We start from the raw sequence: 21904 nt of genomic DNA, 5'->3' as shown, positions 1-21904 counted from the left end.
AGGGCGCGGGTGAGTGTCAGCGTACGGGTTAGGATTAGGGGACGGGTGAGGTTCAGGCTTCGGGGAAGTGTTAGGGTTAGGGTTCGGGCTAGGGTTAGGGTTAGGGGACGGGGACGGTTTAGGGTCCAGGTGAGGGTACGACAACGCTTTGGGGGGAGCGTACGTGTGAGGGCGCGGGTGAGTGTCAGCGTACGGGTTAGGATTAGGGGACGGGTGAGGGTCAGGCTTCGGGGAAGGGTTAGGGTTAGGGTTCGGTCTAGGGTTAGTGTTAGGGGCCGGGGACGGTTTAGGGTCCAGGTGAGGGTACGACAACGCTTTAGGGGGAGCGTACGTGTGAGGGCGCGGGTGAGTGTCAGCGTACGGGTTAGGATTAGGGGACGGGTGAGGGTCAGGCTTCGGGGAAGGGTTAGGGTTAGGTTTCGGGCTAGGGTTAGGGTTAGGGGACAGGGACGGTTTAGGGTCCAGGTGAGGGTACGACAACGCTTTAGGGGGTGCGTACGTGTGAGGGTGCGGGTGAGTGTCAGCGTACGGTTTAGGATTAGGGGACGGGTGAGGGTCAGGCTTCGGGGAAGGGTTAGGGTTAGGGTTCGGGCTAGGGTTAGGGTTAGGGGACGGGGACGGTTTAGGGTCCAGGTGAGGGTACGACAACGCTTTGGGGGTAGCATAAGTGTGAGGGCGCGGGTGAGTGTCAGCGTTCGGGATAGGATTGGGGGACGGGTGAGGGTCAGGCTTCGGGGAAGGGTTAGGGTTAGGGTTCGGGCTAGTGTTAGGGTTAGGGGACGGGGTCGGTTTAGGGTCCAGGTGAGGGTACGACAACGCTTTAGGGGGAGCGTATGTGTGAGGGCGCGGGTGAGTGTCAGCGTACGGGTTAGGATTAGGGGACGGGTGAGGGTCAGGCTTCGGGGAAGGGTTAGGTTTAGGGTTCGGGCTAGGGTTAGGGTTAGGGGACGGGGACGGTTTAGTGTCCAGGTGAGGGTACGACAACGCTTTAGGGGGAGCGTACGTGTGAGGGCGCGGGTGAGTGTCAGCGTACGGGTTAGGATTAGGGGACGGGTGAGGGTCAGGCTTCGGGGAAGGGTTAGGGTTAGGGTTCGGGCTAGGGTTAGGGTTAGGGGATGGGGACGGTTTAAGGTCCAGGTGAGGGTACGACAACGCTTTAGGGGGAGCATACGTGTGAGGGCGCGGGTGAGTGTCAGCGTACGGGTTAGGATTACGGGACGGGTGAGGGTCAGGCTTCGGGGAAGGGTTAGGGTTAGGGTTCGGGCTAGGGTTAGGGTTAGGGGACGGGGACGGTTTAGGGTCCAGGTGAGGGTACGACAACGCTTTAGGGGGAGCGTACGTGTGAGGGCGCGGGTGAGTGTCAGCGTACGGGTTAGGATTAGGGGACGGGTGAGGGTCAGGCTTCGGGGAAGGGTTAGGGTTAGGGTACGGGCTAGGGTTAGGGTTAGGGGACGGGGACGGTTTAGGGTCCAGGTGAGGGTACGACAACGCTTTGGGGGGAGCGTACGTTTGAGGGCCCGGGTGAGTGTCAGCGTACGGGTTAGGATTAGGGGACGGGTGAGGGTCAGGCTTCGGGGAAGGGTTAGGGTTAGGGTTCGGGCTAGGGTTAGTGTTAGGGGACGGGGACGGTTTAGGGTGCAGGTGAGGGTACGACAACGCTGTAGGGAGAGCATACGTGTGAGGGCGCGGGTGAGTGTCAGCGTACGGGTTAGGATTACGGGACGGGTGAGGGTCAGGCTTCGGGGAAGGGTTAGGGTTAGGGTTCGGGCTAGGGTTAGGGTTAGGGGACGGGGACGGTTTAGGGTCCAGGTGAGGGTACGACAACGCTTTAGGGGGAGCGTACGTGTGAGGGCGCGGGTGAGTGTCAGCGTACGGGTTAGGATTAGGGGACGGGTGAGGGTCAGGCTTCGGGGAAGGGTTAGGGTTAGGGTACGGGCTAGGGTTAGGGTTAGGGGACGGGGACGGTTTAGGGTCCAGGTGAGGGTACGACAACGCTTTGGGGGGAGCGTACGTTTGAGGGCGCGGGTGAGTGTCAGCGTACGGGTTAGGATTAGGGGACGGGTGAGGGTCAGGCTTCGGGGAAGGGTTAGGGTTAGGGTTCGGGCTAGGGTTAGTGTTAGGGGACGGGGACGGTTTAGGGTGCAGGTGAGGGTACGACAACGCTGTAGGTAGAGCGTACGTGTGAGGGCGCGGGTGAGTGTCAGCGTACGGGTTAGGATTAGGGGACGGGTGAGGGTCAGGCTTCGGGGAAGGGTTAGGGTTAGGGTTCGGGCTAGGGTTAGGGTTAGGGGACGGGGACGGTTTAGGGTCCAGGTGAGGGTACGACAACGCTTTAGGGGGAGCGTACGTGTGAGGGCGCGGGTGAGTGTCAGCGTACGGGTTAGGATTAGGGGACGGGTGAGGGTCAGGCTTCGGGGAAGGGTTAGGGTAAGGGTTCGGGCTAGGGTTAGGGGAGGGGGACGGGGACGGTTTAGGGTCCAGGTGAGTGTAGGACAACGCTTTGGGGGGAGCGTACGTGTGAGGGCGCGGGTGAGTGTCAGCGTACGGGTTAGGATTAGGGGACGGGTGAGGGTCAGGCTTCGGGGAAGTGTTAGGGTTAGGGTTCGGGCTAGGGTTAGGGTTAGGGGACGGGGACGGTTTAGGGTCCAGGTGAGGGTACGACAACGCTTTATGGGAAGCGTACGTGTGAGGGCGCGGGTGAGTGTCAGCGTACGGGTTAGGATTAGGGGACGGGTGAGGGTCAGGCTTCGGGGAAGGGTTAGGGTTAGGGTTCGGGCTAGGGTTAGGGTTAGGGGACGGGGACGGTTTAGGGTCCAGGTGAGGGTACGACAACGCTTTAGGGGGAGCGTACGTGTGAGGGTGCGGGTGAGTGTCAGCGTACGGGTTAGGATTAGGGGACGGGTGAGGGTCAGGCTTCGGGGAAGGGTTAGGGTTAGGGTTCGGGCTAGGGTTAGGGTTAGGGGACGGGGACGGTTTAGGGTCCAGGTGAGGGTACGACAACGCTTTAGGGGAAGCGTACGTGTGTGGGCGCGGGTGAGTGTCAGCGTACGGGTTAGGATTAGGGGACGGGTGAGGGTCAGGCTTCGGGGAAGGGTTAGGGTTAGGGTTTGGGCTAGGGTTAGGGTTAGGGGACGGGGACGGTTTAGGGTCCAGGTGAGGGTACGACAACGCTTTAGGGGGAGCGTACGTGTGAGGGCGCGGGTGAGTGTCAGCGTACGGGTTAGGATTAGGGGACGGGTGAGGGTAAGGCTTCGGGGAAGGGTTAGGGTAAGGGTTCGGGCTAGGGTTAGGGGACGGGGACGGGGACGGTTTAGGGTCCAGGTGAGTGTAGGACAACGCTTTGGGGGGAGCGTACGTGTGAGGGCGCGGGTGAGTGTCAGCGTACGGGTTAGGATTAGGGGACGGGTGAGGGTCAGGCTTCGGGGAAGTGTTACGGTTAGGGTTCGGGCTAGGGTTAGGGTTAGGGGACGGGGACGGTTTAGGGTCCAGGTGAGGGTACGACAACGCTTTATGGGAAGCGTACGTGTGAGGGCGCGGGTGAGTGTCAGCGTACGGGTTAGGTTTAGGGGACGGGTGAGGGTCAGGCTTCGGGGAAGGGTTAGGGTTAGGGTTCGGGCTATGGTTAGGGTTAGGGGACGGGGACGGTTTAGGGTCCAGGTGAGGGTACGACAACGCTTTAGGGGGAGCGTACGTGTGAGGGTGCGGGTGAGTGTCAGCGTACGGGTTAGGATTAGGTGACGGGTGAGGGTCAGGCTTCGGGGAAGGGTTAGGGTTAGGGTTCGGGCTAGGGTTAGGGTTAGGGGACGGGGACGGTTTAGGGTCCAGGTGAGGGTACGACAACGCTTTAGGGGAAGCGTACGTGTGTGGGCGCGGGTGAGTGTCAGCGTACGGGTTAGGATTAGGGGACGGGTGAGGGTCAGGCTTCGGGGAAGGGTTAGGGTTAGGGTTTGGGCTAGGGTTAGGGTTAGGGGACGGGGACGGTTTAGGGTCCAGGTGAGGGTACGACAACGCTTTAGGGGGAGCGTAAGTGTGAGGGCGCCGGTGAGTGTCAGCGTACGGGTTAGGATTAGGGGACGGGTGAGGGTCAGGCTTCGGGGAAGTGTTAGGTTTAGGGTTCGGGCTAGGGTTAGGGTTAGGGGACGGGGACGGTTTAGGGTCCAGGTGAGGGTACGACAACGCTTTAGGGGGAGCGTTCGTGTGAGGGCGCGGGTGAGTGTCAGCGTACGGTTTAGGATTAGGGGACGGGTGAGGGTCGGGCTTCGGGGAAGGGTTAGGGTTAGGGTTCGGGCTAGGGTTAGGGTTAGGGGACGGGGACGGTTTAGGGTCCAGGTGAGGGTACGACAACGCTTTAGGGGGAGCATACGTGTGAGGGCGCGGGTGAGTGTCAGCGTACGGGTTAGGATTACGGGACGGGTGAGGGTCAGGCTTCGGGGAAGGGTTAGGGTTAGGGTTCGGGCTAGGGTTAGGGTTAGGGGACGGGGACGGTTTAGGGTCCAGGTGAGGGTACGACAACGCTTCAGGGGGAGCGTACGTGTGAGGGCGCGGGTGAGTGTCAGCGTACGGGTTAGGATTAGGGGACGGGTGAGGGTCAGGCTTCGGGGAAGGGTTAGGGTTAGGGTACGGGCTAGGGTTAGGGTTAGGGGACGGGGACGGTTTAGGGTCCAGGTGAGGGTACGACAACGCTTTGGGGGGAGCGTACGTTTGAGGGCCCGGGTGAGTGTCAGCGTACGGGTTAGGATTAGGGGACGGGTGAGGGTCAGGCTTCGGGGAAGAGTTAGGGTTAGGGTTCGGGCTAGGGTTAGTGTTAGGGGACGGGGACGGTTTAGGGTGCAGGTGAGGGTACGACAACGCTGTAGGGAGAGCATACGTGTGAGGGCGCGGGTGAGTGTCAGCGTACGGGTTAGGATTACGGGACGGGTGAGTGTCAGGCTTCGGGGAAGGGTTAGGGTTAGGGTTCGGGCTAGGGTTAGGGTTAGGGGACGGGGACGGTTTAGGGTCCAGGTGAGGGTACGACAACGCTTTAGGGGGAGCGTACGTGTGAGGGCGCGGGTGAGTGTCAGCGTACGGGTTAGGATTAGGGGACGGGTGAGGGTCAGGCTTCGGGGAAGGGTTAGGGTTAGGGTACGGGCTAGGGTTAGGGTTAGGGGACGGGGACGGTTTAGGGTCCAGGTGAGGGTACGACAACGCTTTGGGGGGAGCGTACGTTTGAGGGCGCGGGTGAGTGTCAGCGTACGGGTTAGGATTAGGGGACGGGTGAGGGTCAGGCTTCGGGGAAGGGTTAGGGTTAGGGTTCGGGCTAGGGTTAGTGTTAGGGGACGGGGACGGTTTAGGGTGCAGGTGAGGGTACGACAACGCTGTAGGGAGAGCGTACGTGTGAGGGCGCGGGTGAGTGTCAGCGTACGGGTTAGGATTAGGGGACGGGTGAGGGTCAGGCTTCGGGGAAGGGTTAGGGTTAGGGTTCGGGCTATGGTTAGGGTTAGGGGACGGGGACGGTTTAGGGTCCAGGTGAGGGTACGACAACGCTTTAGGGGGAGCGTACGTGTGAGGGTGCGGGTGAGTGTCAGCGTACGGGTTAGGATTAGGTGACGGGTGAGGGTCAGGCTTCGGGGAAGGGTTAGGGTTAGGGTTCGGGCTAGGGTTAGGGTTAGGGGACGGGGACGGTTTAGGGTCCAGGTGAGGGTACGACAACGCTTTAGGGGAAGCGTACGTGTGTGGGCGCGGGTGAGTGTCAGCGTACGGGTTAGGATTAGGGGACGGGTGAGGGTCAGGCTTCGGGGAAGGGTTAGGGTTAGGGTTTGGGCTAGGGTTAGGGTTAGGGGACGGGGACGGTTTAGGGTCCAGGTGAGGGTACGACAACGCTTTAGGGGGAGCGTAAGTGTGAGGGCGCCGGTGAGTGTCAGCGTACGGGTTAGGATTAGGGGACGGGTGAGGGTCAGGCTTCGGGGAAGGGTTAGGTTTAGGGTTCGGGCTAGGGTTAGGGTTAGGGGACGGGGACGGTTTAGGGTCCAGGTGAGGGTACGACAACGCTTTAGGGGGAGCGTACGTGTGAGGGCGCGGGTGAGTGTCAGCGTACGGGTTAGGATTAGGGGACGGGTGAGGGTCGGGCTTCGGGGAAGGGTTAGGGTTAGGGTTCGGGCTAGGGTTAGGGTTAGGGGACGGGGACGGTTTAGGGTCCAGGTGAGGGTACGACAACGCTTTAGGGGGAGCATACGTGTGAGGGCGCGGGTGAGTGTCAGCGTACGGGTTAGGATTACGGGACGGGTGAGGGTCAGGCTTCGGGGAAGGGTTAGGGTTAGGGTTCGGGCTAGGGTTAGGGTTAGGGGACGGGGACGGTTTAGGGTCCAGGTGAGGGTACGACAACGCTTTAGGGGGAGCGTACGTGTGAGGGCGCGGGTGAGTGTCAGCGTACGGGTTAGGATTAGGGGACGGGTGAGGGTCAGGCTTCGGGGAAGGGTTAGGGTTAGTGTACGGGCTAGGGTTAGGGTTAGGGGACGGGGACGGTTTAGGGTCCAGGTGAGGGTACGACAACGCTTTGGGGGGAGCGTACGTTTGAGGGCGCGGGTGAGTGTCAGCGTACGGGTTAGGATTAGGGGACGGGTGAGGGTCAGGCTTCGGGGAAGGGTTAGGGTTAGGGTTCGGGCTAGGGTTAGTGTTAGGGGACGGGGACGGTTTAGGGTGCAGGTGAGGGTACGACAACGCTGTAGGGAGAGCGTACGTGTGAGGGCGCGGGTGAGTGTCAGCGTACGGGTTAGGATTAGGGGACGGGTGAGGGTCAGGCTTCGGGGAAGGGTTAGGGTTAGGGTTCGGGCTAGGGGTAGGGGACGGGGACGGGGACGGTTTAGGGTCCAGGTGAGGGTACGACCACGATTTAGGGGGAGCATACGTGTGAGGGCGTGGGTGAGTGTCAGCGTACGGGTTAGGATTAGGGGACGGGTGAGGGTCAGGCTTCGGGGAAGGGTTAGGGTTAGGGTTCGGGCTAGGGTTAGGGTTAGGGGACGGGGACGGTTTAGGGTCCAGGTGAGGGTACGACAACGCTTTAGGGGGAGCGTATGTGTGAGGGCGCGGGTGAGTGTCAGCGTACGGGTTAGGATTAGGGGACGGGTGAGGGTCAGGCTTCGGGGAAGTGTTAGGTTTAGGGTTCGGACTAGGGTTAGGTTTAGGGGACGGGGACGGTTTAGGGTCCAGGTGAGGGTACGACAACGCTTTAGGGGGAGCGTACGTGTGAGGGCGCGGGTGAGTGTCAGCGTACGGGTTAGGATTAGGGGACGGGTGAGGGTTAGGCTTCGGGGAAGTGTTAGGGTTAGGGTTTGGGCTAGGGTTAGGGTTAGGGGACGGGGACGGTTTAGGGTCCAGGTGAGGGTACGACAACGCTTTAGGGGGAGCGTACGTGTGAGGGCGCGGGTGAATGTCAGCGTACGGGTTAGGATTAGGGGACGGGTGAGGGTCAGGCTTCGGGGAAGGGTTAGGGTTAGGGTTCGGGCTAGGGTTAGGGTTAGGGGACGGGGACGGTTTAGGGTCCAGGTGAGGGTATGACAATGCTGTAGGGGGAGCGTACGTGTGAGGGCGCGGGTGAGTGTCAGCGTACGTGTTAGGATTAGGGGACGGGTGAGGGGCGGGCTTCGGGGAAGGGTTAGGGTTAGGGTTCGGGCTAGGGTTAGGGTTAGGGGACGGGGAAGGTTTAGGGTCCAGGTGAGGGTATGACAACGCTTTAGGGGGAGCGTACGTGTGAGGGCGCGGGTGAGTGTCAGCGTACGGGTTAGGATTAGGGGACGGGTGAGGGTCGGTCTTCGGGGAAGGGTTAGGGTTAGGGTTCGGGCTAGGGTTAGGGTTAGGGGACGGGGACGGTTTAGGGTCCAGGTGAGGGTACGACAACGCTTTAGGGGGAGCGTACGTGTGAGGGCGCGGGTGAGTGTCAGCGTACGGGTTAGGATTAGGGGACGGGTGAGGGTCAGGCTTCGGGGAAGGGTTAGGGTTAGGGTTCGGGCTAGGGTTAGGGTTAGGGGACGGGGACGGTTTAGGGTCCAGGTGAGGGTACGACAACGCTTTAGGGGGAGCGTATGTGTGAGGGCGCGGGTGAGTGTCAGCGTACGGGTTAGGATTAGGGGACGGGTGAGGGTCGGGCTTCGGGGAAGGGTTAGGGTTAGGGTTCGGGCTAGGGTTAGGGTTAGGGGACGGGGACGGTTTAGGGTCCAGGTGAGGGTACGACAACGCTTTAGGGGGAGCGTACGTGTGAGGGCGCGGGTGAGTGTCAGCGTACGGGTTAGGATTAGGGGACGTGTGAGGGTCAGGCTTCGGGGAAGGGTTAGGGTTAGGGTTCGGGCTAGGGTTAGGGTTAGGGGACGGGGACGGTTTAGGGTCCAGGTGAGGGTACGACAACGCTTTAGGGGGAGCGTACGTGTGAGGGCGCGGGTGAGTGTCAGCGTACGGGTTAGGATTAGGGGACGGGTGATGGTCGGGCTTCGGGGACGGGTTAGGGTTAGGGTTCGGGCTAGGGTTAGGGTTAGGGGACGGGGAGGGTTTAGGGTCCAGGTGAGGGTACGACAACGCTTTAGGGGGAGCGTACGTGTGAGGGCGCGGGTGAGTGTCAGCGTACGGGTTAGGATTAGGGGACGGGTGAGTGTCAGGCTTCGGGGAAGGGTTAGGGTTAGGGTTCGGGCTAGGGTTAGGGTTAGGGGATGGGGACGGTTTAGCGTCCAGGTGAGGGTACGACAACGCTTTAGGGGAAGCGTACGTGTGAGGGCGCGGGTGAGTGTCAGCGTACGGGTTAGGATTAGGGGACGGGTGAGGGTCAGGCTTCGGGGAAGGGTTAGGGTTAGGGTTCGGGCTAGGGTTAGGGTTAGGGGACGGGGACGGTTTAGGGTCCAGGTGAGGGTACGACAACGCTTTAGGGGGAGCGTACGTGTGAGGGCGCGGGTGAGTGTCAGCGTACGAGTTAGGATTAGGGGACGGGTGAGGGTCAGGCTTCGGGGAAGGGTTAGGTTTAGGGTTCGGGCTAGGGTAAGGGTTAGGGGACGGGGACGGTTTAGGGTCCAGGTGAGTGTACGACAACTCTTTAGGGGGAGCGTACGTGTGAGGGCGCGGGTGAGTGTCAGCGTACGGGTTAGGATTAGGGTACGGGTGAGGGTCAGGCTTCGGGGAAGGGTTAGGGTTAGGTTTCGGGCTAGGGTTAGGGTTAGGGGACGGGGACGGTTTAGGGTCCAGGTGAGGGTACGACAACGCTTTAGGGGGAGCGTACGTGTGAGGGCGCGGGTGAGTGTCAGCGTACGGGTTAGGATTAGGGGACGGGTGAGGGTCAGGCTTCGGGGAAGGATTAGGGTTAGGATTCGGGCTAAGGTTAGGGTTAGGGGACGGGGACGGTTTAGGGTCCAGGTGAGGGTACTACAACGCTTTGGGGGGAGCGTACGTGTGAGGGCGCGGGTGAGTGTCAGCGTACGGGTTAGGATTAGGGGACGGGTGAGGTTCAGGCTTCGGGGAAGTGTTAGGGTTAGGGTTCGGGCTAGGGTTAGGGTTAGGGGACGGGGACGGTTTAGGGTCCAGGTGAGGGTACGACAACGCTTTGGGGGGAGCGTACGTGTGAGGGCGCGGGTGAGTGTCAGCGTACGGGTTAGGATTAGGGGACGGGTGAGGGTCAGGCTTCGGGGAAGGGTTAGGGTTAGGGTTCGGTCTAGGGTTAGTGTTAGGGGCCGGGGACGGTTTAGGGTCCAGGTGAGGGTACGACAACGCTTTAGGGGGAGCGTACGTGTGAGGGCGCGGGTGAGTGTCAGCGTACGGGTTAGGATTAGGGGACGGGTGAGGGTCAGGCTTCGGGGAAGGGTTAGGGTTAGGTTTCGGGCTAGGGTTAGGGTTAGGGGACAGGGACGGTTTAGGGTCCAGGTGAGGGTACGACAACGCTTTAGGGGGTGCGTACGTGTGAGGGTGCGGGTGAGTGTCAGCGTACGGTTTAGGATTAGGGGACGGGTGAGGGTCAGGCTTCGGGGAAGGGTTAGGGTTAGGGTTCGGGCTAGGGTTAGGGTTAGGGGACGGGGACGGTTTAGGGTCCAGGTGAGGGTACGACAACGCTTTGGGGGTAGCATACGTGTGAGGGCGCGGGTGAGTGTCAGCGTTCGGGATAGGATTGGGGGACGGGTGAGGGTCAGGCTTCGGGGAAGGGTTAGGGTTAGGGTTCGGGCTAGTGTTAGGGTTAGGGGACGGGGTCGGTTTAGGGTCCAGGTGAGGGTACGACAACGCTTTAGGGGGAGCGTATGTGTGAGGGCGCGGGTGAGTGTCAGCGTACGGGTTAGGATTAGGGGACGGGTGAGGGTCAGGCTTCGGGGAAGTGTTAGGGTTAGGGTTCGGGCTAGGGTTAGGGTTAGGGGACGGGGACGGTTTAGGGTCCAGGTGAAGGTACGACAACGCTTTAGGGGGAGCGTACGTGTGAGGGCGCGGGTGAGTGTCAGCGTACGGGTTAGGATTAGGGGACGGGTGAGGGTCAGGCTTCGGGGAAGGGTTAGGGTTAGGGTTCGGGCTAGGGTTAGGGTTAGGGGACGGGGACGGTTTAGGGTCCAGGTGAGGGTATGACAATGCTGTAGGGGGAGCGTACGTGTGAGGGCGCGGGTGAGTGTCAGCGTACGTGTTAGGATTAGGGGACGGGTGAGGGTCGGGCTTCGGGGAAGGGTTAGGATTAGGGTTCGGGCTAGGGTTAGGGTTAGGGGACGGGGACGGTTTAGGGTCCAGGTGAGGGTACGACAACGCTTTAGGGGGAGCGTACGTGTGAGGGCGCGGGTGAGTGTCAGCGTACGGGTTAGGATTAGGGGACGGGTGAGGGTCGGGCTTCGGGGAAGGGTTAGGGTTAGGGTTCGGGCTAGGGTTAGGGTTAGGGGACGGGGACGGTTTAGGGTCCATGTGAGGGTACGACAACGCTTTAGGGGGAGCATACGTGTGAGGGCGCGGGTGAATGTCAGCGTACGGGTTAGGATTAGGGGACGGGTGAGGGTCAGGCTTCGGGGAAGGGTTAGGGTTAGGGTTCGGGCTAGGGTTAGGGTTAGGGGACGGGGACGGTTTAGGGTCCAGGTGAGGGTACGACAACGCTTTAGGGGGAGCGTACGTGTGAGGGCGCGGGTGAGTGTCAGCCTACGGGTTAGGATTAGGGGACGGGTGAGGGTCAGGCTTCGGGGAAGGATTAGGTTTAGGGTAAGGGCTAGGATTAGGGTTAGGGGACGGGGACGGTTTAGGGTCCAGGTGAGGGTACTACAACGCTTTGGGGGGAGCGTACGTGTGAGGGCGCGGGTGAGTGTCAGCGTACGGGTTAGGATTAGGGGACGGGTGAGGGTCAGGCTTCGGGGAAGGGTTAGGGTTAGGGTTCGGGCTAGGGTTAGGGTTAGGGGACGGGGACGGTTTAGGGTCCAGGTGAGGGTACGACAACGCTTTGGGGGGAGCGTACGTTTGAGGGCACGGGTGAGTGTCAGCGTACGGGTTAGGATTAGGGGACGGGTGAGGGTCAGGCTTTGGGGAAGGGTTAGGGTTAGGGTTTGGGCTAGGGTTAGGGTTAGGGGACGGGGACGGTTTAGGGTCCAGGTGAGGGTACGACAACGCTTTAGGGGGAGCGTACGTGTGAGGGCGCGGGTGAGTGTCAGCGTACGGGTTAGGATTAGGGGACGGGTGAGGGTCAGGCTTCGGGGAAAGGTTAGGGTTAGGGTTCGGGCTAGGGTTAGGGGATGGGGACGGGGACGGTTTAGGGTCCAGGTGAGGGTACGACCATGCTTTAGGGGGAGCGTACGTGTGAGGGCGTGGGTGAGTGTCAGCGTACGGGTTAGGATTAGGGGACGGGTTAGGGTCAGGCTTCGGGGAAGGGTTAGGGTTAGGGTTCGGGCTAGGGTTAGGGTTAGGGGACGGGGACGGTTTAGGGTCCAGGTGAGGGTACGACAACGCTTTAGGGGGAGCGTACGTGTGAGGGCGCGGGTGAGTGTCAGCGTACGGGTTAGGATTAGGGGACGGGTGAGGGTCAGGCTTCGGGGAAGGGTTAGGGTTAGGGTTCGGGCTAGGGTTAGGGTTAGGGGACGGGGACGGTTTAGGGTCCAGGTGAGGGTACGACAACGCTGTAGGGGGAGCGTACGTGTGAGGGCGCGGGTGAGTGTCAGCGTACGGGTTAGGATTAGGGGACGGGTGATGGTCGGGCTTCGGGGACGGGTTAGGGTTAGGGTTCGGGCTAGGGTTAGGGTTAGGGGACGGGGACGGTTTAGGGTCCAGGTGAGGGTACGACAACGCTTTAGGGGGAGCGTACGTGTGAGGGCGCTGGTGAGTGTCAGCGTACGGGTTAGGATTAGGGGACGGGTGAGGGTCAGGCTTCGGGGAAGGGTTAGGGTTAGGGTTCAGGCTAGGGTTAGGGTTAGGGGACGGGGACGGTTTAGGGTCCAGGTGAGGGTACGAGAACGCTGTAGGGGGAGCGTACATGTGAGGGCGCGGGTGAGTGTCAGCGTACGGGTTAGGATTAGGGTACGGGTGAGGGTCAGGCTTCGGGGAAGGGTTAGGGTTAGGGTTCGGGGTAGGGTTAGGGTTAGGGGACGGGGACGGTTTAGGGTCCAGGTGAGGGTATGACAATGCTGTAGGGGGAGCGTACGTGTGAGGGCGCGGGTGAGTGTCAGCGTACGTGTTAGGATTAGGGGACGGGTGAGGGTCGGGCTTCAGGGAAGGGTTAGGGTTAGGGTTCGGGCTAGGGTTAGGGTTAGGGGACGGGGACGGTTTAGGGTCCAGGTGAGGGTACGACAACGCTTTAGGGGGAGCGTACGTGTGAGGGCGCGGGTGAGTGTCAGCGTACGGGTTAGGATTAGGGGACGGGTGAGGGTCGGGCTTCGGGGAAGGGTTAGGGTTAGGGTTCGGGCTAGGGTTAGGGTTAGGGGACGGGGACGGTTTAGGGTCCAGGTGAGGGTACGACAACGCTTTAGGCGGAGCATACGTGTGAGGGCGCGGGTGAGTGTCAGCGTACGGGTTAGGAGTAGGGGACGGGTGAGGGTCAGGCATCGGGGAAGGGTTAGGGTTAGGGTTCGGGCTAGGGTTAGGGTTAGGGGACGGGGACGGTTTAGGGTCCAGGTGAGGGTACGACAACGCTTTAGGGGGAGCGTACGTGTGAGGGCGCGGGTGAGTGTCAGCGTACGGGTTAGGATTAGGGGACGGGTGAGTGTCAGGCTTCGGGGAAGGATTAGGGTTAGGGTTCGGGCTAGGGTTAGGGTTAGGGGACGGGGACGGTTTAGGGTGCAGGTGAGGGTACTACAACGCTTTGGGGGGAGCGTACGTGTGAGGGCGCGGGTGAGTGTCAGCGTACGGGTTAGGATTAGGGGACGGGTGAGGGTCAGGCTTCGGGGAAGGTTTAGGGTTAGGGTTCGGGCTAGGGTTAGGGTTAGGGGACGGGGACGGTTTAGGGTCCAGGTGAGGGTACGAAAACGCTTTGGGGGGAGCGTACGTTTGAGGGCGTGGGTGAGTGTCAGCGTACGGGTTAGGATTAGGGGACGGGTGAGGGTCAGGCTTCGGGGAAGGGTTAGGGTTAGGGTTCGGGCTAGGGTTAGTGTTAGGGGACGGGGACGGTTTAGGGTCCAGGTGAGGGTACGACAACGCTGTAGGGAGAGCGTACGTGTGAGGGCGCGGGTGAGTGTCAGCGTACGGGTTAGGATTAGGGGACGGGTGAGGGTCAGGCTTCGGGTAAGGGTTAGGGTTAGGGTTCGGGCTAGGGTTAGGGGACGGGGATGGGGACGGTTTAGGGTCCAGGTGAGGGTACGACCACGCTTTAGGGGGAACGTACGTGTGAGGGCGTGGGTGAGTGTCAGCGTACGGGTTAGGATTAGGGGACGGGTGAGGGTCAGGCTTCGGGGAAGGGTTAGGGTTAGGGTTCGGGCTAGGGTTAGGGTTAGGGGACGGGGACGGTTTAGGGTCCAGGTGAGGGTACGACAACGCTTTAGGGGGAGCGTACGTGTGAGGGCGCGGGTGAGTGTCAGCGTACGGGTTAGGATTAGGGGACGGGTGAGGGTCAGGCTTCGAGGAAGGGTTAGGGTTAGGGTTCGGGCTAGGGTTAGGGTTAGGGGACGGGGACGGTTTAGGGTCCAGGTGAGGGTACGACAATGCTGTAGGGGGAGCGTACGTGTGAGGGCGCGGGTGAGTGTCAGCGTACGGGTTAGGATTAGGGGACGGGTGATGGTCGGGCTTCGGGGACGGGTTAGGGTTAGGGTTCGGGCTAGGGTTAGGGTTAGGGGACGGGGACGGTTTAGGGTCCAGGTGAGGGTACGACAACGCTTTAGGGGGAGCGTACGTGTGAGGGCGAGGGTGAGTGTCAGCGTACGGGTTAGGATTAGGGGACGGGTGAGTGTCAGGCTTCGGGGAAGGGTTAGGGTTAGGGTTCGGGCTAGGGTTAGGGTTAGGGGATGGGGACGGTTTAGCGTCCAGGTGAGGGTACGACAACGCTTTAGGGGAAGCGTACGTGTTAGGGCGCGGGTGAGTGTCAGCGTACGGGTTAGGATTAGGGGACGGGTGAGGGTCAGGCTTCGGGGAAGGGTTAGGGTTAGGGTTTGGGCTAGGGTTAGGGTTAGGGGACGGGGACGGTTTAGGGTCCAGGTGAGGGTACGACAACGCTTTAGGGGGAGCGTACGTGTGAGGGCGCGGGTGAGTGTCAGCGTACGGTTTAGGATTAGGGGACGGGTGAGGGTCAGGCTTCGGGGAAGGGTTAGGGTTAGGGTTCGGGCTAGGGTTAGGGTTAGGGGACGGGGACGGTTTAGGGTCCAGGTGAGGGTACGACAACGCTTTAGGGGGAGCGTATGTGTGAGGGCGCGGGTGAGTGTCAGCGTACGGGTTAGGATTAGGGGACGGGTGAGGGTCAGGCTTCGGGGAAGGGTTAGGTTTAGGGTTCGGGCTAGGGTTAGGGTTAGGGGACGGGGACGGTTTAGGGTCCAGGTGAGGGTACGACAACGCTTTAGGGGGAGCGTACGTGTGAGGGCGCGGGTGAGTGTCAGCGTATGGGTTAGGATAGGGGACGGGTGACGGTCAGGCTTCGGGGAAGGGTTAGGGTTAGGGTTCGGGCTAGGGTTAGGGTTAGGGGACGGGGAATGTTTACGGTCCAGGTGAGGGTACGACAACGCTGTAGGGGGAGCGTACGTGTGAGGGCGCGGGTGAGTGTCAGCGTACGGGTTAGGATTAGGGGACGGGTGAGGGTCGGGCTTCGGGGAAGGGTTAGGGTTAGGGTTCGGGCTAGGGTTAGCGTTAGGGGACGGGGACGGTTTAGGGTCCACGTGAGGGTACTACAACGCTTTGGGGGGAGCGTACGTGTGAGGGCACGGGTGAGTGTCAGCGTACGGGTTAGGATTAGGGGACGGGTGAGGGTCAGGCTTCGGGGAAGGGTTAGGGTTAGGGTTCGGGCTAGGGTTAGGGTTAGGGGACCGGGACGGTTTAGGGTCCAGGTGAGGGTACGACAACGCTTTGGGGTGAGCGTACGTTTGAGGGCGCGGGTGAGTGTCAGCGTACGGGTTAGGATTAGGGGACGGGTGAGGGTCAGGCTTCGGGGAAGGGTTAGGGTTAGGGTTCGGGCTAGGGTTAGTGTTAGGCGACGGGGACGGTTTAGGGTCCAGGTGAGGGTACGACAACGCTGTAGGGAGAGCGTACGTGTGAGGGCGCGGGTGAGTGTCAGCGTACGGGTTAGGATTAGGGGACGGGTGAGGGTCAGGCTTCGGGTAAGGGTTAGGGTTAGGGTTCGGGCTAGGGTTAGGGGACGGGGATGGGGACGGTTTAGGGTCCAGGTGAGCGTACGACCACGCTTTAGGGGGAACGTACGTGTGAGGGCGCGGGTGAGTGTCAGCGTACGGGTTAGGATTAGGGGACGGGTGAGGGTCAGGCTTCGGGGAAGGGTTAGGGTTAGGGTTCGGGCTAGGGTTAGGGTTAGGGGACGGGGACGGTTTAGGGTCCAGGTGAGGGTACGACAACGCTGTAGGGGGAGCGTACGTGTGAGGGCGCGGGTGAGTGTCAGCGTACGGGTTAGGATTAGGGGACGGGTGATGGTCGGGCTTCGGGGACGGGTTAGGGTTAGGGTTCGGGCTAGGGTTAGGGTTAGGGGACGGGGACGGTTTAGGGTCCAGGTGAGGGTACGACAACGCTGTAGGGGGAGCGTACGTGTGAGGGCGCGGGTGAGTGTCAGCGTACGGGTTAGGATTAGGGGACGGGTGAGGGTCAGGCTTCGGGGAAGGATTAGGGTTAGGGTTCGGGCTAGGGTTAGGGTTAGGGGACGGGGACGGTTTAGGGTCCAGGTGAGGGTACTACAACGCTTTGGGGGGAGCGTACGTGTGAGGGCGCGGGTGAGTGTCAGCGTACGGGTTAGGATTAGGGGACGGGTGAGGGTCAGGCTTCGGGGAAGGGTTAGGGTTAGGGTTCGGGCTAGGGTTAGGGTTAGGGGACGGGGACGGTTTAGGGTCCAGGTGAGGGTACGACAACGCTTTGGGGGGAGCGTACGTGTGAGGGCGCGGGTGAGTGTCAGCGTACGGGTTAGGATAAGGGGACGGGTGAGGGTCAGGCTTCGGGGAAGGGTTAGGGTTAGGGTTCGGGCTAGGGTTAGGGTTAGGGGACGGGGACGGTTTAGGGTCCAGGTGAGGGTATGACAATGCTGTAGGGGGAGCGTACGTGTGAGGGGGCGGGTGAGTGTCAGCGTACGGTTTAGGATTAGGGGACGGGTGAGGGTCGGGCTTCGGGGAAGGGTTAGGGTTAGGGTTCGGGCTAGGGTTAGGGTTAGGGGACGGGGACGGTTTAGGGTCCAGGTGAGGGTACGACAACGCTGTAGGGAGAGCGTACGTGTGAGGGCGCGGGTGAGTGTCAGCGTACGGGTTAGGATTAGGGGACGGGTGAGGGTCAGGCTTCGGGGAAGGGTTAGGGTTAGGGTTCGGGCTAGGGTTAGGGGACGGGGACGGGGACGGTTTAGGGTCCAGGTGAGGGTACCACCACGCTTTAGGGGGAGCGTACGTGTGAGGGCGTGGGTGAGTGTCAGCGTACGGGTTAGGATTAGGGGAGGGGTGAGGGTCAGGCTTCGGGGAAGGGTTAGGGTTAGGGTTCGGGCTAGGGTTAGGGTTAGGGGACGGGGACGGTTTAGGGTCCAGGTGAGGGTACGACAACGCTTTAGGGGGAGCGTACGTGTGAGGGCGCGGGTGACTGTCAGCGTACGGGTTAGGATTAGGGGACGGGTGAGGGTCGGGCTTCGGGGAAGGGTTAGGGTTAGGGTTCGGGCTAGGGTTAGGGTTAGGGGACGGGGACGGTTTAGGGTCCAGGTGAGGGTACGACAACGCTGTAGGGGGAGCGTACGTGTGAGGGCGCGGGTGAGTGTCAGCGTACGGGTTAGGATTAGGGGACGGGTGATGGTCGGGCTTCGGGGACGGGTTAGGGTTAGGGTTCGGGCTAGGGTTAGGGTTAGGGGACGGGGACGGTTTAGGGTCCAGGTGAGGGTACGACAACGCTGTAGGGGGAGCGTACGTGTGAGGGCGCGGGTGAGTGTCAGCGTACGGTTTAGGATTAGGGGACGGGTGAGGGTCAGGCTTCGGGGAAGGATTAGGGTTAGGGTTCGGGCTAGGGTTAGGGTTAGGGGACGGGGACGGTTTAGGGTCCAGGTGAGGGTACTACAACGCTTTGGGGGGAGCGTACGTGTGAGGGCGCGGGTGAGTGTCAGCGTACGGGTTAGGATTAGGGGACGGGTGAGGGTCAGGCTTCGGGGAAGGGTTAGGGTTAGGGTTCGGGCTAGGGTTAGGGTTAGGGGACGGGGACGGTTTAGGGTCCAGGTGAGGGTACGACAACGCTTTGGGGGGAGCGTACGTGTGAGGGCGCGGGTGAGTGTCAGCGTACGGGTTAGGATTAGGGGACGGGTGAGGGTCAGGCTTCGGGGAAGGGTTAGGGTTAGGGTTCGGGCTAGGGTTAGGGGACGGGGACGGGGACGGTTTAGGGTCCAGGTGAGGGTACCACCACGCTTTAGGGGGAGCGTACGTGTGAGGGCGTGGGTGAGTGTCAGCGTACGGGTTAGGATTAGGGGACGGGTGAGGGTCAGGCTTCGGGGAAGGGTTAGGGTTAGGGTTCGGGCTAGGGTTAGGGTTAGGGGACGGGGACGGTTTAGGGTCCAGGTGAGGGTACGACAACGCTTTAGGGGGAGCGTACGTGTGAGGGCGCGGGTGAGTGTCAGCGTACGGGTTAGGATTAGGGGACGGGTGAGGGTCAGGCTTCGGGGAAGGGTTAGGGTTAGGGTTCGGGCTAGGGTTAGGGTTAGGGGACGGGGACGGTTTAGGGTCCAGGTGAGGGTACGACAACGCTGTAGGGGGAGCGTACGTGTGAGGGCGCGGGTGAGTGTCAGCGTACGGGTTAGGATTAGGGGACGGGTGATGGTCGGGCTTCGGGGACGGGTTAGGGTTAGGGTTCGGGCTAGGGTTAGGGTTAGGGGACGGGGACGGTTTAGGGTCCAGGTGAGGGTACGACAACGCTTTAGGGGGAGCGTACGTGTGTGGGCGCGGGTGAGTGTCAGCGTCCGGGTTAGGATTAGGGGACGGGTGAGGGTCAGGCTTCGGGGAAGGGTTAGGGTTAGGGTTTGGGCTAGGGTTATGGTTAGGGGACGGGGACGGTTTAGGGTCCAGGTGAGGGTACGACAACGCTTTAGGGGGAGGGTACGTGTGAGGGCGCGGGTGAGTGTCAGCGTACAGGTTAGGATTAGGGGACGGGTGAGGGTCAGGCTTCGGGGAAGGGTTAGGGTTAGGGTTCGGGTTAGGGTTAGGGTTAGGGGACGGGGACGGTTTAGGGTCCAGGTGAGGGTACGACAACGCTTTAGGGGGAGCGTACGTGTGAGGGCGCGGGTGAGTGTCAGCGTACGGGTTAGGATTAGGGGACGGGTGAGGGTCAGGCTTCGGGGAAGGGTTAGGGTTAGGGTTCGGGCTAGGGTTAGGGTTAGGGGACGGGGAAGGTTTAGGGTCCAGGTGAGGGTACGACAACGCTGTAGGGGGAGCGTACGTGTGAGGGCGCGGGTGAGTGTCAGCGTACGGGTTAGGATTAGGGGACGGGTGAGGGTCGGGCTTCGGGGAAGGGTTAGGGTTCGGACTAGGGTTAGGGTTAGGGGACGGGGACGGTTTAGGGTCCAGGTGAGGTTACGACAACCCTTTAGGGGAAGCGTACGTGTTAGGGCGCAGGTGAGTATCAGCGTACGGGTTAGGATAAGGGGACGGGTGAGGGTCAGGCTTCGGGGAAGGGTTAGGGTTAGGTTTCGGGCTAGGGTTAGGGTTAGGGGACGGGGACGGTTTAGGGTCCAGGTGAGGGTACGACAACGCTTTAGGGGGAGCGTACGTGTGAGGGCGCGGGTGAGTGTCAGCGTACGGGTTAGGATTAGGGGACGGGTGAGGGTCAGGCTTCGGGGAAGGATTAGGGTTAGGGTTCGGGCTAGGGTTAGGGTTAGGGTACGGGGACGGTTTAGGGTCCAGGTGAGGGTACTACAACGCTTTGGGGGTAGCGTACGTGTGAGGGCGCGGGTGAGTGTCAGCGTACGGGTTAGGATTAGGGGACGGGTGAGGGTCAGGCTTCGGGGAAGGGTTAGGGTTAGGGTTCGGGCTAGGGTTAGGGTTAGGGGACGGGGACGGTTTAGGGTCCAGGTGAGGGTACGACAACGCTTTAGGGGGAGTGTACGTGTGAGGGCGCGGGTGAGTGTCAGCGTACGGGTTAGGATTAGGGGACGGGTGAGTGTCAGGCTTCGGGGAAGGATTAGGGTTAGGGTTCGGGCTAGGGTTAGCGTTAGGGGACGGGGACGGTTTAGGGTCCAGGTGAGGGTACTACAACGCTTTGGGGGGAGCGTACGTGTGAGGGCGCGGGTGAGTGTCAGCGTACGGGTTAGGATTAGGGGACGGGTGAGGGTCAGGCTTCGGGGAAGGGTTAGGGTTAGGGTTCGGGCTAGGGTTAGGGTTAGGGTACGGGGACGGTTTAGGGTCCAGGTGAGGGTACGACAACGCTTTGGGGGGAGCGTACGTTTGAGGGCGCGGGTGAGTGTCAGCGTACGGGTTAGGATTAGGGGACGGGTGAGGGTCAGGCTTCGGGGAAGGGTTAGGGTTAGGGTTCGGGCCAGGGTTAGTGTTAGGGGACGGGGACGGTTTAGGGTCCAGGTGAGGGTACGACAACGCTGTAGGGAGAGCGTACGTGTGAGGGCGCGGGTGAGTGTCAGCGTACGGGTTAGGATTAGGGGACGGGTGAGGGTCAGGCTTCGGGTAAGGGTTAGGGTTAGGGTTCGGGCTAGGGTTAGGGGACGGGGATGGGGACGGTTTACGGTCCAGGTGAGGGTACGACCACGCTTTAGGGGGAACGTACGTGTGAGGGCGCGGGTGAGTGTCAGCGTACGGGTTAGGATTAGGGGACGGGTGAGGGTCAGGCTTCGGGGAAGGGTTAGGGTTAGGGTTCGGGCTAGGGTTAGGGGACGGGGACGGGGACGGTTTAGGGTCCAGGTGAGGGTACCACCACGCTTTAGGGGGAGCGTACGTGTGAGGGCGTGGGTGAGTGTCAGCGTACGGGTTAGGATTAGGGGAGGGGTGAGGGTCAGGCTTCGGGGAAGGGTTAGGGTTAGGGTTCGGGCTAGGGTTAGGGTTAGGGGACGGGGACGGTTTAGGGTCCAGGTGAGGGTACGACAACGCTTTAGGGGGAGCGTACGTGTGAGGGCGCGGGTGACTGTCAGCGTACGGGTTAGGATTAGGGGACGGGTGAGGGTCGGGCTTCGGGGAAGGGTTAGGGTTAGGGTTCGGGCTAGGGTTAGGGTTAGGGGACGGGGACGGTTTAGGGTCCAGGTGAGGGTACGACAACGCTGTAGGGGGAGCGTACGTGTGAGGGCGCGGGTGAGTGTCAGCGTACGGGTTAGGATTAGGGGACGGGTGATGGTCGGGCTTCGGGGACGGGTTAGGGTTAGGGTTCGGGCTAGGGTTAGGGTTAGGGGACGGGGACGGTTTAGGGTCCAGGTGAGGGTACGACAACGCTGTAGGGGGAGCGTACGTGTGAGGGCGCGGGTGAGTGTCAGCGTACGGTTTAGGATTAGGGGACGGGTGAGGGTCAGGCTTCGGGGAAGGATTAGGGTTAGGGTTCGGGCTAGGGTTAGGGTTAGGGGACGGGGACGGTTTAGGGTCCAGGTGAGGGTACTACAACGCTTTGGGGGGAGCGTACGTGTGAGGGCGCGGGTGAGTGTCAGCGTACGGGTTAGGATTAGGGGACGGGTGAGGGTCAGGCTTCGGGGAAGGGTTAGGGTTAGGGTTCGGGCTAGGGTTAGGGTTAGGGGACGGGGACGGTTTAGGGTCCAGGTGAGGGTACGACAACGCTTTGGGGGGAGCGTACGTGTGAGGGCGCGGGTGAGTGTCAGCGTACGGGTTAGGATTAGGGGACGGGTGAGGGTCAGGCTTCGGGGAAGGGTTAGGGTTAGGGTTCGGGCTAGGGTTAGGGGACGGGGACGGGGACGGTTTAGGGTCCAGGTGAGGGTACCACCACGCTTTAGGGGGAGCGTACGTGTGAGGGCGTGGGTGAGTGTCAGCGTACGGGTTAGGATTAGGGGACGGGTGAGGGTCAGGCTTCGGGGAAGGGTTAGGGTTAGGGTTCGGGCTAGGGTTAGGGTTAGGGGACGGGGACGGTTTAGGGTCCAGGTGAGGGTACGACAACGCTTTAGGGGGAGCGTACGTGTGAGGGCGCGGGTGAGTGTCAGCGTACGGGTTAGGATTAGGGGACGGGTGAGGGTCAGGCTTCGGGGAAGGGTTAGGGTTAGGGTTCGGGCTAGGGTTAGGGTTAGGGGACGGGGACGGTTTAGGGTCCAGGTGAGGGTACGACAACGCTGTAGGGGGAGCGTACGTGTGAGGGCGCGGGTGAGTGTCAGCGTACGGGTTAGGATTAGGGGACGGGTGATGGTCGGGCTTCGGGGACGGGT

The sequence above is a fragment of the Orcinus orca genome, chromosome 16 (assembly GCF_937001465.1).
Source record: "Orcinus orca chromosome 16, mOrcOrc1.1, whole genome shotgun sequence".
Classification (NCBI taxonomy): Eukaryota; Metazoa; Chordata; class Mammalia; order Artiodactyla; family Delphinidae; genus Orcinus; species Orcinus orca.
This window is presented reverse-complemented; position numbering follows the sequence as displayed.